A 15,862-nucleotide genomic window follows, 5' to 3' on the forward strand; every position below is an offset into this window, starting at 1 on the left:
ATGCCTGCCCGACGTCTCGGCGGATCGGCTCAAGCGCTCCTGCTCCCTCGTCGAGCTTGTCCTGCACCCCGCGGATTTGCTCGAGCTGTGGGTCATGGCCCCCCGCCTGAACGGGGACCACGGCTAGCTCTCGTGGGATGTCAACGCGGGGCACCAGCCTAGGGAGATCACCGTCCTCCGGCATGCCGAGATGATTGCCTTCGGAGGGACCCCCTAGATCGACGTGGAAACATTCGCGGCTTGGGCCGCAGTCCTCGTCGCCGAGGCTGCGGCTACCGTCGGAACGGTCAGAGAGGCAGTAGTCACATGCGGTCATGAAGTCCCGCATGGCACTGGGGTTGCCAAGTCCAGAGAAATCCCAACAGATGTCGGGCTCGTCGTCTTCCTCGGACCCAGAGGGCCCGTAGGTCGAGACGTCCGTCAGCCGGTCCCAAGGCGACCGCATGCGAAACCCCAGAGGGTTTGGAGTCGCCTCTACGAGAGCGCCCGCCAAAGCGAGGTCGCTAGGCAGGTTGAGGCTGAATCCAAATGACATGGGATGGGAATCGGTCGGTACCTCTTGGTCGACGGGCGGCGATAAAGTCACGTCGGGGACTGACTGCATTGTCGTCTCAGGTACGAGGGTGACGTCCAGCAAGCTTTTCGCGAGCGTGCTGGCGTCGTCCGCTTGCTCGGGATTGGCGTGTTCCGGGGAGACAACGCTCGTCTTCGTCTCAAGTGCGAAGTCGATACTTGGTGCGCCCCCCGTTGGGGTGCCGGCGCTGTCGACTCGCTCGACAGCCAACGAGGCGCTGCCTCCTGCTTGGCCTTGGTCGCCCTGCCTTCCCCTCCGTCGGCGGGGAAAATGGCAGGATGAGCTCGAAGGTTGTTCTTCCACCACGCGGGGAAGACGTCGTCGATTCCGCCGCCGGTGGGCGGGCTGTCGGCCGCCATTGTCGTTGTCGCGCGGCGGTGGAAGGAGTATCAGGTCGTAGCTGCCGTCGAGGGACATGAACTCAAGACTCCCGAAACGGAGCACCGTCCTGGGTTGGAGATGTTGCTGGAGAATGCCCATCTGGAGCTTGACGGGAAGTTGTTCGTCAACACGCAGCAGGACCCTACCTGGCGCGCCAACTGTCGACGTTTCGAGACCGGGGGGTCCCTGGGCCGACGAGTGAATGTCGCCGCGTGCCCCAGCCCAGATGGGTCGAGCGCGAAGGGGGGAGAGCGAGGCGGCCGGAGACCGGCGTGAGAGAGGTGGGAATCCCGCGGCCTTCGTGTTCGTCCCGCGCCCAGGTCGGGTGCGCTTGCAGTAGGGGGTTACAAGCGTCCACGCAGGAGAGGGAGCGAGCGGCTCCAAGCGAGCGCCTGTCTCGACCTCGTCCCCGCGCGGCCAACCCTCTCTAAGAGGGCCCTGGTCCTTCCTTTTATAGGCGTAAGGAGAGGATCCAGGTGTACAATGGGGGGTGTAGCAGAGTGCTATGTGTCTAGCGGAGGAGAGCTAGCGCCCTAAGTACATGCCGTTGTGGCAGCCGGAGAGATTTTGGCACCCAGCTGGTGTGATGTCGTGGCCGTCGGAGGAGCGATGGAGCCTGGCGGAGGGACAGCTGTTGGAGCGGTTGAGTCCTTGCTGACGTCCTCTTGCTTCCGTAAGGGGGCTGAGAGCCGCCGTCGTCACAGAGTATGCGGGGCGCCATCATTGCCTATCTGGCGGAGCTAGCCAGATGGGACGCCGGTCTTGTTCCCTGCGGCCCGAGTCAGCTCGGGGTAGGGTGATGATGGCGCCTCCTGTTGACGTGGCTGGTCTGCGCCCTAGGTTGGGTGATGTGGAAGCTCCTCCGAAGCCGAGGTCGAGTCTGTCTTACGTGGTCGAGGTCGAGTCCGAGCCACTGGGTCGGGCGAGGCGGAGTTCGTCGTCTTCTGGGGCTGAGCCCAAGTCCGAGCCCTGGGTCGGGCGGAGCGGAGTTCGCCGTCTTCTGGGGCTGAGCCCGAGTCCGAGCCCTGGGTCGGGCGGAGCGGAGATCGCCGTCTTCCGAGGCTGAGCCCGAGTCCGAGCCCTGGGTCGGGCGGAGCGGAGTTTGCCGTCTTCCGGGACTTAGCCCGAGTCCGAGCCCTAGGTCGGGCGGAGCGGAGTTCGCCGTCTTCCGGGACTTAGCCCGAGTCCGAGCCCTGGGTCGGGCGGAGCGGAGATCGCCGTCTTCCGGGGCTGTGCCCGAGTCCGAGCCCTGGGTCGGGCGGAGCGGAGTTCGCCGTCTTCCGGGACTTAGCCCGAGTCCGAGCCCTGGGTCGGGCGGAGCGGAGTTCGCCGTCTTCCGGGACTTAGCCCGAGTCCGAGCCCTGGGTCGGGCGGAGCGGAGTTCGCCGTCTTCCGGGACTTAGCCCGAGTCTGAGCCCTGGGTCGGGCGAAGCAGAGCTTCCTATGATGCCTTCGGCAGGGCCTGACTGCCTGTCAGTTTCACTCTGTCAAGTGGCACCGCAGTCAGAGTGGCGCCGACGGCGCTGTCCTTCTGTCAGGTCGGTCAGTGGAGCGGCGAAGTGACGGCGGTCACTTCGGCTCTGCCGGCTGGGGGGCGCGCGTCAGGATAAAGGTGTCAGACCACCTTTGCATTAAATGCTCCTGCGATTTGGTCGGTTGGTGCGGCGATTTGGTCAGGGTTGCTTCTTAGCGAAGGCAGGGCCTCGGGCGAGCCGGAAATATGTTCGCCGCTAGAGGGGGGCCTCGGGCGAGACGGAAATCCCCCGGGGTCGGCTGCCCTTGTTCGAGGCTAGGCTCGGGCGAGGCGTGATCGAGTCGCTCGAATGGACTGATCCCTGACTTAATTGCACCCATCAGGCCTTTGCAGCTTTATGCTGATGGGGGTTACCAGCTGAGAATTAGGAGCCTTGAGGGTACCCCTAATTATGGTCCCCGACATGACTGAAACCCTAGTTGCATGAACTCAGGATTCCTTTTGAGATGGATACTAGTATGCTAGGTCCAGTAGCTGCTTTGCTAATTAGGGATCTTGGTAGAAGTTGAGTGAATTTTCTAGCACTCGCGCGAGGTCAAGAATTGGTTGTATCCATTTTGATAACGAAATGATAATGGTCTGTGGACACGGGTCCATAGGGGCGCGTGATCTATGAGATGAAATTGGAATAAGGATTAACGTGCGGATACCTGTGTCAAGCGTTTGAACGTACTAAGCACATGCCGAGAAATATGGTAAATTGGTAAGCCTAGTACCTGAGTGAACCTGCCCGCAGACTTTACCCCTCACGTGACCTAAGACGTGGTCTCCCATTCCGGTTATGGTGGGTACAAGTGCGGTCACTGCACGACGGCAATCGGGTCAGTGAGGCATTGTACGCCAAGGCGGTGAGCCCTGATCTTTTGCCAGGGAATCGATGGGGACGGTTGATGTGTGTGGGACAGAGTGCCTCGCCACATCGTGTGTTTAGGTTTACCTTGCAAGGTTTAAAAACTCGATTCGAATCGTCTGCTTCTCGCAGCTAATGAGACTGCTTGATCCATTGTACTGCATTGAGTAATAAGTGGAAATGAGTTGACTGGCAAAAAGGTTGATTGCTTAAAAATGTTTGATATCATGTATGAGTAGCTAGGTACTCATCTAGTTTAAAAAGGAGCATACTAAAACTTGAAAAGCTAAAACTTGATTTTAGACTCAGCTAGTGTTTTTGGCAAACCAAACCCCTCAGCCAAACAACTGCATGTCTAGAGGTAGGGGAGTAGACTCCTCACACCGGGTAAGTCTAGCTGAGTATTAGTATACTCCGCCTTGCTTGTGGCATAATTTTTGCAGGTACTCCTTAGGATGATTGGTTGATGGTGTGACTTGGCCTTCGTCCCTGCCACCGGGACAGACGGTCGAGTGGGTTACTGCTTCCGCAGGAGAGGACCAGGATGAGTAGCGTGGCCAGGCTTCGCCATGTTACTCGGTTTTCTCCGTTAGTTATTTCCGCTGCATTAAAATTTATGGTTATTATTTCTGAAACTCCGATAATGTAATCACTAATGATACTTATTAAATTTGTGGTATTATGTTTTATTGTATTTCTCTGTGCCTCACCTTCGAGTGAGCTAGTGGTATTCGATCCTGGTAAGTGGCTTTATCGGACTAGATCCGAGGGACTGACGAGTTATTCCTGTTTAAGTGTGTTGCTGCCCTTAAGGGTGCGACTTGGGCACTTAAGCTGGAATAATTCGGGTGGTTCCGCCACAGTACCCTTTCCTTTCAAGAGGGGAGAAAGGTTTTTAATGGGTCCATAGCTTGTAATTTTTCATTCTTATTTAGCCCCATAGGGGCCAAATCCCCCAAAAGATGTAATATGTAAATCTGAGCACGCACCATCGAGTGCAAAAAAGAAAAACAGGGAGAAGCTCAAAAGACGTCCCCAAGGGGATGCAGAGCATGACGAAGCTACAAAAAGTCGTTCCTAAGGGAGCGCAGCGTAAGTTTTTTGCTAAAAAATCGTTCCTAAGGGAATGTAGAGCCAAATACCGCCAAAATATAAGGTGAAGAAGTTCAAAAGTCGTTCCTAAGGGGATGCAGAACTTATACCGCCGAAATAGAAGGCGAAGAAGTTCAAACGACGTTCCTTAGGGGATGCAGAACTTATACCACCGAAATAGAAGGTGAAGAAGCTCAAAAGACGTTCCCAAGAGGATGCAGAGCTTAAGACTCAAAAGACATTCCTAAGGGGATGCAGAGTCTGGGTGTGGCTTCGTGTGTGTGTGTTTGGACATTCATTTGCACAATACATTACATCATTCATTGCATTCATACACATTCATGTGGACATCCGTAGGATCATCATCATCATAACATAAAGTACAAACAGATACTTCGACTTTGATGAGCATAAAGAAGCAAAGATACGCTTCGTTGTGAACGAAAAGAAGGGAAGGTGTTTTTCGCCTTCGGCTCAAAAGAGACAAGTTTCGTCCACATCAAAACAATTCACACACGATTGGAAAGGTAAAAGTATATTAAAAGGTATGGACAAATTTACAGAGTAATGTTTGATTCCTAAATTACAATATCTTTTACAAAGATAATTCAAATGTCTCTAAAAGCTTCATGCAGCAGCTTCATCAATCTTCGAAATGAGCTTCGGACTACTGACCTTCGGCATCGTCATCCTGTACACGGCAACACAGTATAAGGTAAGAAGTATTTACAAGAGAGCAAGCAACAGGTAAAAAAATCATACCGGCTTAAGATAACTTCGTGCCTCGTCACCAGCTAAGCTCCGCCCACCCTTCGTCCAAAATTATGTTATAAATCTATTCCCAATACTTCGGGCTAGGCTGGGGATATCAGCTAGGTCTGCTGGAGATAGACTGAAGTTTGGTCTGTTTACTATTTTTCCGTGCATGCAACCAGCCTTCATAAAAGCTACAACTATGCCGCGAGAAGGCAGTAGGGCACAGAAGTCGCCATGCCCAGCTATTACTTCGTCAAGCGCCTCAACTTCGCTTTCAATATGTTCGAAGGTGCTTGGCAGGTCTTCAACTGAAGGTTCAAAATTTTTAGAGCTGGCTCCCACTGAGTTGAAGACCTGTCGTAGCAGTTGCACGCAGCGGTTGCCGAAGTTTAAGCAAACATTCCGAAGCTCTTTTACGGATTCTTGCAGATTTGAATTTTCTCGACTTTGGCTTTAAGCCTTGCATCAAAACTTTTCCTTTCTTGTTCGAAGTTTTCTGATTTTCGGAGAAGTTCATTGTTTAATTTGGCAACTTCGGCTTGGGCTTCTGCCAATGAACCCTCCATTGTCTGAAGAAGGAAGTCTTTCTTTTCTAGAGAAGCTTCATGATCTTTGATTTTCATTTCTAAGCCCTCAATTATAATTTCATTTTTTATCTTCGAGGTCTTGCTGCATTCTCAATGCTTTGCTTAGCAGCATACTCTGTACAAAATAGCCTTCATTAGAAATTTTTTGCTTCGTCACAAAAATTAAAAAGATGAGGAAAAAAACTTTACCTTAAAGTTGTAATAGAATAAGCTGCCAGCGATATGCTGACGTCGGTAACTGCTAATGTCAGCTTCAAGCTTCGGAAAACCAACACTCTTCGATAGAGTGCTGATAATCTTCGCCCCAGTGCGGTCTCGAATGCATCCTAAGGCTTCTTCATTGATTCCACCAAAGAGCATGGCTCCTGGTTGGTAGCCACAGGATATAGCATACTCCTGCAGCTCCTCCTTCTCGGCCTTGGATAATTCTTGACCAACTAGATTCTGAAAGCTGGAGCCTTTTTCTTCCAAAGTGTCTTCGACAATTTCTTTCCCTTTTTCAGGCACTGTGGCCAGGACTTATTCTGTAGCCACAGTAGTCTCCTCTGCGGCTATATCCAAGAGCACTTTATCAATAGAAGATAAAGTACTCTCCAGATTGGTAGCTTCGGCGGCCGCAACTTCGGCAGAAGTATGTGCTTCGACAGCTGGTGTCATCTTTGATGCTGAGACCGGCGGTGGCGTTTCCTTAATAGCTTGCATAACAATAACAATTCTTCGCTTTTTAGGCCCAACCGCCTTTTTCGTAGCCGAAGGCTTGTCCTTCTTCTGTAAAAGCTTCATCAGATGCTGTCCCAGAGGACTTAGCAGCTTGATAGGTAAGGATTCAGTCATTACCTTTAAAAATTCTTCTACTTCGGCATCAGAAGGCGTTGAAGGGGTCTCCTCCTCCATCTCAGCTACCTTCGGCTCCAGAGTTGCAGCTTTTCTCTTCTTCGAAGTCGCCGCCTTTGGCTCGGGACTGGATTTTCTCTTCTTTAGAGTTTTTTCGTCCTCTTTCACCATCCTAGCAGCCTGCCTGCTCAGAACACTGACAACCCTTTTTCTCTTTGTCCGTTCGACACCCTTGCTGAGTCGCTCATAATCAGGGTATTCAAAATTCAGAGCGTCCATTACTCGGTTCAACCTTCGTTTCGGTCGCGTACCGAAGGCTGCAGTCATTAATTGATCTTATTTTTAGTGTAGTTTCCCAAAATTTCATTGCACATTGTCTCAATCATCTCTAGCCACTCTTGGCAAGGATCTTTGAACTGTTTCTCAAACTTAAAGCGATAAGCCAATCGAACAAGTTCATTCTTCTTTTTTGTTCCTTTTAGCTTGGGCATACTCCATTCACTCAATGTTGGAGATACCATGTTGGCCATGTATTCTTGCACTAGATCCCTGGTGCTGATTTGTTCAGCCACCACTCTGAATTCTACTATGGCCAGCGGACATGCTGACCTTGGCTTCATGTTGCACAAAGGTCTAGTCATCCCGAAGCTTAAAGCTAGCGGGCTCATCACCATCGTCATCAGTTTCCCACTTTTCTTCTCATCGGCCTTAATATAAAACCACTCACTCTTCCAGCCAGTTGGCCACTTGGTGTGATAGCTGAGGACCGGAGCCTTTGTATCCTTGCGATACGCGAAGTTATAACAACCAAAATTTTCATGTAGCCCGTCTTCTCTAGCCTTCGTTTGGTAATGCGGCTCATGCACTCGGCAGAAAGCTTCAGCATTTGGGTCCATCCCTTGGCTTCGAAGGGCCTAGATGAAGATGCTGAGCCTAACGATAGCGTTAGGAGTCAGCTGATGAAGAAAAATTTCAAAATTATCAAAAACTTCTCCAATCATCTCGTTCAAGGGAAACCGTAATCCTGCCCTGAAAAAGCTTTTGAAAACCACTACTTCATCATTCTTCGGCGTTGGAGTGGTTTCTTCTCCGGCAAAACAAATAAGCTTCTTTTCAGCTTCTCCGAAGTAGCCCAGTTTCATCATCATGGGCATGTCGGCTTCAGACACAGTAGATTTTTCAAAATCCAAGTGACTGGGTTTTGATGGGATTAGAATGCTAGTCTTCCTGTTCTTCATCAGCATTTACTTCCTCTATATCAGCCTGCTCAGCTTCGGCAGCAGAAGTACCTTCGTCAATGACTCCCTCTGTCACAACTAAGCCCGATTGTCTCATGACTTTGAAGATTGGAGCTGTCTCGGTAGCCTCAGTCTCCTCTCCTTCATGAGTCACCCTCGCAGTCGAGCGTACTCTGGCCATCTGATAGATCTTTTGTGGTTTTTACGAAGCTGATGTTTTTTACAGTTTTTGACGAAGCTCTCTCTTTTGACGAAGCTAATTCAAAATGATGGTTCACTCGAGAATACAGAGAAAAAGCTTCGGGTATGGTTAAATTTTTCGACAGCACAACAGTGCAATGTCAATGAATGCTGTGGTAACTTCACGCCTACCCGTCTGTTTATATAGTGCTGCAGGTGGGAAGGCGAATCGCCAAGTTGCTCGCACCCGCTGAACAGTCACCCGCACCCGCTGAACGGTGGACCACTCGCCGCTTGGGAAGTGAATCGCCAGATCGTTTGTACCCACTACGTGGTGGGCCACCTCGCGCTCGAAATATTTTAATCGTTTCTCGGCAACGAGCTCAGGGAAGGTGCTTTTCGAACCTTTGGCATTCTGAAGCCTTGGAGATTTCTCACGGACCAAGCTCGTTACAAAAAATGATCTAGCACTGCGAAGGGGCTACTGTTGGGGGCCTGCTTCGTCGCCGAAGGTCCTCTGAGCAGAAGCACCTTCGAAAGATCAGCATATAAGCAAATACAAGGCGAAGGTACACGCCGAAGCTATGATTCAGGGAGCTTCGGCATAGCGACATGCTTTGAGACGAAGGGCTGCACCGACTTAAAGAGGAAAAGGCCGATCAGTGCATGATAATTTGTGTCATGGTTGTAACTAGTCATCAAGGACATAAATGTAATTTTGACCGGGCTGCGTCCCGTGCCTATAAATAGATGAACAGTACCCCCGTACTGTTCACGCTGGCTAGTATTCACTTGTGTGTCACGCTTGGATTTCTGCCTTCTGTCAAGACGAAGGTACAAATGTAATTCAATATAGTTCATGTTCATTCATGATAATATAATAAAGATATATTAATGGTGTTATATGATTATTTATGTTATTTCTCATGTTTTATATGCTCCTACTTCCATTAATATACACTGCGATGATGAAGGTACGTCCTTCATAACCTTCGTCTGAAGATCATTATATCCTAAGGGAGATAATGCTTTGAAGGACGAAGGACTTTAACCATTAACCTTTTGTGTTGCCTTGTTCTTAACTCATAGCATTTGAGAACAAGTCCCCAACACAAAGCCTCTCCAAGCCTCAAACTCATTCCAACTACTTAGTGACTTGAGAGAGTGTTTTGTTCGTGTTCTTTGTGCTCTTGTGCTTGGATCACTTTCTTCCTTCCTCATTCTTGTTCCCAAGTGTTTTGTAAGCAAGGCAAGAGACACCAAGTGTGTGGTGGTCCTTGTGGGGTCTAAGTGACCCGTTTGATTAAGGAGAAAGCTCACTCGGTCTAGGTGACCGTTTGAGAGAGGGAAAGGGTTGAAAGAGACCTGGTCTTTGTGACCACCTCAACGGGGACTAGGTTCTTTAGAACCGAACCTCGGTAAAACAAATCACCATGTTCATCTGCTTTATTTCTTGGTTGATTTGTTTTTCCCCTCTCTCTCCCGGACTTGATATTTGTTCTAACGCTAACCCCGGCTTGTAGTGTGTGTTTAAAGTTATAATTTTTAGATTCCGCCTATTCACCCCTCCTCTAGGCGACTTTCACCAACCGAACATGCACAAGAGGGAAGGGTACAGATAGAAAAGGTAAGCATAGATGGATTAAAGAGAGAAACGGGAGATCACCCAGCTACCTAACTCTATGGCACTCAGCTAGTAAACTAATGTCATTGCGGACCAAGGGCCACAACACATCAACACTCATCATAAAGAAGCAAATCAGTCATCACACAAAGACAAACAACACAAGCATACAACGACAAACAACTCATTGTTATACGTTAATGTTAACTAGATGGTGGTCTTTCCTTACAAAGGGGAGACTACTTTAAGGCCATCGAAGGACAAGGGGAATGATAAGACATGTAGGATAGGGGGCATGAGCACAACAAAGGATGGAGTTAAGGCAAGGATTGTAACTGTGGGGGATAGATATCCCCCGGGTCCACTAAAAGAGTAAAAGACCTCACGAAAGGCCCAAGGGCCCAATAAATCGTAAGGTCATTCTTTCGTGGGCCTGGGGAGAGACAACCAGCAAAGCAGAGCGACATGAGGCCGGATTGGTGCAAACCCGGACGGCCCACAACGTCGAGCGAGTGATCGCAACAGAGATCCGACTTTCCCGCGCTGGAGCCCCAGTGCAACGGAGCCATGCGAGGATAAGTCGGCAGAATTACATGGAGATAAACTCAAGCAGTTCACTATCTTTTAGCTACTCGTTGTTATCATATCCACATGTATTGCCCCACGGTCGAGTATATAAGGCCTAGGGGGCACCCCTTCAGAACGATCGACCCTATTACTTAGCCACCCACATCAACTCTCTGCATTCTCAATCCAGGGAGCTCTCTTGTAACCTTGTCCACCAAGCATACTCACCAGGACGTAGGGTGTTACGCATCTCTAAGCGGCCCGAACCTGTAAACACTGTCCATTGTCTCTCGTGCATCTGGCACGAACCATTTTGCTACAGTCGGCGACACCGTCCTACTCCTAAAACACCTTGAGGGGCAACCCCGGGTGTGCGGTCGGACCCAAAACACCGATAGCTGGCGCGCTAGGTAGGGGGTGTGTCGACGATCCAAGCTAGCTCAATGGCCGTCACCTTTTACAGCAAGATCACCCTGCGTCCCGGATCCGTATTCTGCTTCGGAACAATCTCATCCGTAGCGGACGAAGAGGGAACTCTACGCCGCATTGCGGACCCGCCGGAAAAGAAGTCTCCTCCAATGAACTCCGAAAATGCCGGAGAAGCGCAACCTCCAGCTCTCTGGAAAAAGATCGTCTCCGGAAAGTCAGGGGCCGAGGGCTCGCTGACCCGGAGAACTCCACTGTCTACTTCCCCGACAAAAGAATGGACACAGATCGCGAGGAGGAAGGAGACCAAGGAGAAGCAAGTTGTTCTTTCCGTTCCTCCGCCCTCAAAGGAGAACGGAAAGAAGGTCGCCACGACAGCAGCACCATTCTACCCCAACGTCCTCTTCATCGGGAGAGTGGAGTCGCCTACCGTCTCCGACGACGAGCCGACTGCACCCGGAGAAGAACCACCTCAGCGAGAATCCCGCCGACGAAGGAACCGGCGCAGGAACATTCGACGACATCACGTGGCCGGAGAACGGGATCCGGAGCAGCCTGTCTCGCGAGACGAGGTCTCGGAGATAGGAGAAACTCCGGAAGAACGCGTCTTCAGAGAACGAAGGAACTCCCGACGACGTGATCGCCGCCGGGCTCAGGAACAAGCCGAGCAAGATGCAAGGCAACACCGGGAGAATCCATTCTTCGAGGGCAACCTGAACCCCGACTTCGCCCGAGCTATGAACACGCCGAGCGAAGTCGGAGGGGTACTAGCTCGGATAGTTGATGGACTCCCTCGGACTCCCGACGCTGAAGGCTACCGACGACTGTTCACCCAGGCGGCCAACCATCTTCTACCGCTTGCTCACCCGCCGAACGATCTACGACACGCCATCAACAGTCGCTGAGACGCGCGAAGCTCCATCAATGCTTCGCGCGAACGGCGGCATGAGAACGAGATCCGCCGCCGGGAGGAGTACGACAGGGATCATGGCATCCCGGCTCAGAGCCAGGCCACCAGAACTGAGTCGGCAACGGCCTCAACTGGCGGTACCACCCGGGGACGGTCGAGGAACCACAACCACTACTCCCCTCCCCGGGACAGACATCATCTTCGACGACAGGAGGACACGTGCGGAGTGTCTGCTCTTACTCCGCGCCTTAGGGCCATCCAATGGCCTCCCAACTTCAAGGTATCCAATGTCGACAAATATGAACCTAAGCAGGATCCGGGGGGTTGGCTAGCCGTCTACACCACCGCTGCTCGAGCTACCGGGGCGTCCGAAGACATGATGACCGCGTATCTACCCATTGTCCTTGGGCAAGACGCGCTGCAATGGCTGCGACATCTACCCCGACACTGCATCGACGATTGGGGCAACTTCAGTCGACGCTTCACCACCAACTTCCAGTCCCTCTCCGACAAACCGGCGCAACCGTGGGACCTCAAATCCATCAAGCGCCGGGGGGACGAGACTCTCCGGTCGTACCTCAAAAGGTTCCAGACCATGAGAAATCGTATCACCGAGGTCACGGAGGTGGCCGTGATCGAGGACTTCTACAGAGGATCCAATGACTCGGCTTTCGTCCGAGCCATACTACAGAAGGCGCCGACTACCTCCGAGGAGCTATTCTGGGAAGCCGACCTCTACATCACCGCCGACGAGCGGGCCCAGGACCTCATCGGAGGAGCAAAGCCCGCACCGGCAGCACCACGACGCGACGCGAACCAGCAACCCGACAAACGATGGGAGAAGAGGCCTCGCGAAGAAGTACACGCCGCCGGACCACCTGCCTCTCGCGCCCGAGGAGGACCCCGTGGAGGCGAACGCACGCTGGACGACATCCTTGACGCCCAGTGCCCGTACCACAAGGACATGCGCCACACTCTTCGTAACTGCCGGGACTTCAAGCATTCCGTCGGGCACGGCCGACCCTTCCAACCTCTACCTCCTCCTCCGCCGAGGGGAGGACCAGATGAACCACGACAACCCCATCAGCAGGAGGAGGGAGGAGGAGGAGCTTTCCCACGCGTCGACAGGGAGGTCAACATCATCTTCGGCGGACATGGGTCGCAGGAGAACAAAAGACAACAAAAGCTCAACGACCGCCAGATATTGGTGGCGACCACCGGTCCTCCCGCCCCATACCGGTGGTCGGAACATCCGATCACTTTCACTCGGGAGGATCAATGGCTCAACTTCGACCATCCAGGCAAATACCCGCTCCTCGTCGATCTGGTGATCCGAGAGAGCCGGGTAAAGAAGGTGCTAGTGGACGGGGGGAGCAGCATCAACGTCACCTTCCCCCGGACACTCCAAGGCTTGGGAGTTCACCTCAAAGAGCTCCACGAGTCGGACACTCCTTTCTTCGGCATCGTGCCGACGGAAGGGGAATACCCGCTGGGCCACATCTACATGCCAGTCACCTTCGGAACTCCGGAGAACTACAGAACCGAGTTCCTGAGGTTCGAAGTGGCGAACTTCGATTGCGGGTACAACGCCATCATCGGGAGGCCGGGACTGGCCAAATTCATGGCCATCCCTCATTACACATATATGATACTGAAGATGCCAGGGCCGCAAGGAATCATAACTGTGCGCGCCGACTTCCAAGGCGCCGTAGAGTGTTTCCGAGTGGCCATCCAAGCAGCCCTCACCACCAAACCGTCGGCGGTTTCTTCAACACCGGCGAACTCTAAGTCTGAGGAGGACCTTGCAGCACCGGCAAACGAAGCTCAGGCCGCGACCTCTATGCGGCCGACTGAAGAAACCAAGAGGATCAACCTGGGGTTCGCTGATGAGCGCAAGACTGCCATCATCAGCTCCAGCTTGGACGACAAATAGGAAAGCGCGCTCGTCCAGTTTCTGCAAGATAACCGAGATGTATTCGCATGGCAACCTGCGAATATGTCGGGAGTCCCAAGAGAACTGGCCGAGCACAAACTGAAGGTCTATCCCTAGGCGAGGCCGATTCGGCAAAAGCTACGTCGTTTCACGCCCGACAAGAGAGAGGCCATTCGCGCCGAGTTAGCTCGCTTGGTCGCGGCTGGATTTATTAGAGAAGTGTTACACCCCGAGTGGTTAGCCAACCCTGTTCTTGTATTCAAAAAGAATAAAGTGGATTGGCGCATGTGCGTCGACTATACCGATCTCAACAAACACTGTCCGAAGGATCCCTTCGGGCTCCCGAGAATAGATCAGGTGGTGGACTCCACCGCTGGATGTTCTGTGCTGTCTTTCTTGGATTGCTATTCCGGATACCACCAGATTAGTTTGGCGAAGGAAGACGAGGAAAAAACGGTGTTCATCACTCCGTTTGGTGCTTTCTGTTATACCTCCATGTCGTTCGGCCTCAAAAACGCTGGAGCAACTTATCAGAGAGTCATCCAAACGTGCTTAGCCGATCACTGGGGCAAGCGTGTGGAGGCCTACGTAGATGATGTGGTAATCAAAACGGAGAATTCGGAAAACTTCATCGAAGACTTACAGTTGGTTTCCAATAGTCTGAGACGGTATAGATGGAAGCTTAATCCCGAAAAATGTGTTTTCGGGGTACCAGCAGGAAAGTTACTCGGGTTTATCGTCAGCCACCGAGGAATTGAGGCTAATCTGGATAAGATTGAAGCTATCATGAAGATGGAAGCACCTCGATCACAAAAGAAGGTTCAGCGACTTACTGGATGTATGGCAGCTCTGAGCAGATTTATATCCAGGCTGGGGGAAAAAGGTTTACCGTTTTACAAGCTACTCAAGAAGGTGGATAAGTTTCAGTGGACTTCAGAAGCACAGGAAGCTCTAGATGCGCTGAAGAAATTCTTGACAACACCACCAGTACTGAAGCCACCCCGACGAGCTACGTCAACTCAACCAGCTGAAGACCTGCTACTGTATATCTCTTGCACGACTCACGTGGTAAGCACCGCGTTGGTAGTCGAGCGAGTAGAAGAAGGACATGCCTACCCAGTGCAACACCCTGTTTACTTCATCAGTGAAGTTCTAGGCCCCTCAAAGAAAAAGTATCCTCAAGTTCAGAAGCTATTATACGCAGTACTTCTAACTGCCCGCAAGCTACGTCACTACTTTGATGACCACAAAGTCATAGTAGTCACCGGTTTTCCAATAGGGGATATTCTTCACAACAAGGAAGCCATTGGCCGGATAGCCAAATGGGCTTGTGAATTGGGATCTCATGACATCGAGTTCCGACCTCGCACTGCCATCAAAACTCAAGCACTGGTTGATTTCGTATCAGAGTGGACTGAACAGCAAGTACCAGATAACCCAGAGACTGCAGAAGTATGGCGAATGTATTTTGATGGCTCGCTGAGGCTGCAGGGAGCAGGAGCAGGGATTCTCTTCACCGCACCTGGAGGCGAGCACCTCAAATACGCCCTCCAGTTGCTATTTCCGGCCTCCAACAATGCAGCCGAGTATGAAGCTCTGATCCATGGATTGAACATCGCCATCTCATTGGGCATCAAGAGATTGATGGTATACGGAGACTCTCTGGTAGTCATCAGCCAGATAAACAAGGAGTGGGATTGTTCAAGCGATTCAATGGGAAAATACTGTGCTGCCGTCCGAAAGCTGGAAGATAAATTCGAGGGTCTAGAATTTCATCACGTAGAAAGAGATCGGAACACAGCAGCCGATGTATTGTCCAAGCTAGGATCCAGTCGAACTCAGGTCCCACCCTGAGTTTTTGTGCAAGAAATACTACAGCCGAGTATCTCAATGGATCAAATAGAAGAATGCAGCATTATAGATCAACCCGAGTCAGACTCTGATGACTGGAGAAGGCCAATCATCAAGTATATAAAGAATGAAAAAGAACCAGATGACAAGAACTCGGCCGAGCGCATTGCAAGACAGTCGGCTCACTACACACTCATTGGGGAGACACTGTATAGAAGGGGTGCGTCAGGCGTCCTCATGAAGTGCATCCTCCCGCCCACTGGGAAGCAACTTCTGGAGGAGGTCCATGCTGGGCAATGTGGAATACATGCAGCATCCAGAACACTGGTCGGGAAGGTCTTCAGGTCAGGATTCTATTGGCCAACAGCAAAGAACGATGCAGCCGAGTTAGTTCAGAGGTGCGAAGCTTGCCAATACTTGTCGAAGCAACAACACCTGCCGGCACAACAACTGCAGACCATACCAGTAACTTGGCCTTTCGCATGCTGGGGACTGGATATGATCGGACCTTTCAAGAAAGCTCAG

The sequence above is a fragment of the Zea mays genome, chromosome 1 (assembly GCF_902167145.1).
Source record: "Zea mays cultivar B73 chromosome 1, Zm-B73-REFERENCE-NAM-5.0, whole genome shotgun sequence".
NCBI classification, from domain to species: Eukaryota; Viridiplantae; Streptophyta; class Magnoliopsida; order Poales; family Poaceae; genus Zea; species Zea mays.